We start from the raw sequence: 2,073 nt of genomic DNA, 5'->3' as shown, positions 1-2,073 counted from the left end.
AACTCTGGAACTACCCACTCATGAAAATTGTGAACACACGCATGTGGAGAATGATAGTGAAGTGGCTCCACGAAGGAGTAAGAGACCAAGGATTGAAAAATCCTTTGGTGATGACTTCATTGTGTATCTCGTGGATGATGTGCCAAAGTCCATTTCAGAGGCATATGCATCTTCTGATGCAGAGTACTGGAAGGATGCAGTCCGTAGCGAGATGGATTCCATCATTGCAAATGGGACTTGGGAGATCACTGACCGTCCATTTGGTTGCAAACCAATTGGATGTAAATGGATCTTTAAGAAAAAGCTTAGGCCCGACGGTACTATTGAAAAGTACAAGGCAAGGCTTGTGGCAAAGGGGTATACCCAAAAAGAAGGCGAGGATTTCTTTGACACTTACTCACCCGTTGCGAGATTAACCACTATCCGAGTGCTGTTGTCATTGGCTGCCTCATATGGTTTCCACGTTCATCAAATGGATGTGAAGACGGCTTTCCTTAATGGCGAGCTAGATGAGGAGATCTATATGGAGCAGCCCGATGGTTTTGTAGTACCCGGACAAGAAGGCAAGGTGTGTAAGTTGATGAAATCTTTGTAAGGCCTCAAGCAAGCGCCAAAGCAATGGCACGAGAAGTTTGAAAAAACCTTGACATCCGCAGGCTTTGATGTAAATGAAGCCGATAAATGTGTTTACTACAGATTTGGTGGGGGTGAGGGTGTGATTTTATGCTTGTATGTTGATGATATACTCATCTTTGGAACAAGCATTGCTGTTGTAAAAGACTTAAAGTCATTTTTATCCCAGTGTTTTGACATGAAGGATTTGGGAGAGGCTGATGTAATTCTAAACATTAAATTGATCAAGGGTGAGAATGGGATTGCTCTTACGCAGTCTCATTATGTGGAGAAAGTCCTAACCCGCTTTGGGTTTATGGATTGCAAAGAGGCTCCCACACCTTATGACCCTAGTCTAAAGCTTAGAAAGCATGATGGACAAGGGAAGGATCAATTGAGATACTCCCAAATTATAGGATCTCTTATGTATCTGGCTAGTGCCACTAGACCCGATATCTCATATGCTGTTAGTAAATTAAGCCGGTTTACTTCTAATCCGGGAAATGATCATTGGACAACACTTGAGTGTGTATTGAGATACTTGAAGGGAACCATGTCTTATGGGATTCACTATACTGGGTACCCAGCGGTACTTGAAGGGTATAGTGACTCTAACTGGATCTCAGACGCGGATGAGATCAAAGCCACAAGTGGATATTTATTCACCCTTGGTGGTGCTGCTGTCTCATGGAGATCTTGTAAACAAACTATTATAACAAGATCAACCATGGAGGCAGAATTAGTAGCACTTGACACGGCCACTGTTGAGGCGGAGTGGCTACGTGAGCTCTTAATGGATTTACCAGTAGGCGAGAAGCCTATTCCGGCTGTCCTCATGTACTGTGATAACCAAACAGTTCTCACAAAGGTTAAAAGTACAAAGGACAATATGAAATCCAAAAGGCATGTGAAACGACGCCTGAAATCCGTCAGAAAATTAAGAAACTCCGGAGTAATCGTTGTGGACTATGTCCACACCTCGAAAAATCTGGCGGATCCCTTTACTAAGGGTTTATCATGAAACATGATTGAAAATGCATCAAGGGAAATGGGAATGAGACCCATGTGAGTTACACTGCAGTGGTAACCCATCCTATGTGATCGGAGATCCCGTGAAGTAGGTAATGGGAAAAACAAGTTGTCGGTGTAATTGGAGAGTGCAATTCTAAAACCCATTCCCGTTGGAGATGCAGTACTCTCATACTGTATGGTAGGATGACTTATGTCTTAATGTGCTTTGAGGTCCTTTACAAAGGCGAGGTACTGTCCTACGGGGTACACTCGAAAAGGCACACCTATATGAGCCTGACTATGAGGTCGTAGTCTATGAGACTTGGGAACTCTCTATAAAGCTCACGAGTAGACACAGGAGCATGACCGTTAAAGCTCCAACCAGAGGCCTAGTTCTTGGCGGCCCAGTATTAGCAAAGTCTTGAAGGGAAACTTAGTCGCAGAAAGCTA

The sequence above is a fragment of the Triticum dicoccoides genome, unplaced genomic scaffold, assembly GCF_002162155.2.
Source record: "Triticum dicoccoides isolate Atlit2015 ecotype Zavitan unplaced genomic scaffold, WEW_v2.0 scaffold90566, whole genome shotgun sequence".
Classification (NCBI taxonomy): Eukaryota; Viridiplantae; Streptophyta; class Magnoliopsida; order Poales; family Poaceae; genus Triticum; species Triticum dicoccoides.
Note: the sequence above shows the minus strand (reverse complement) of the source record.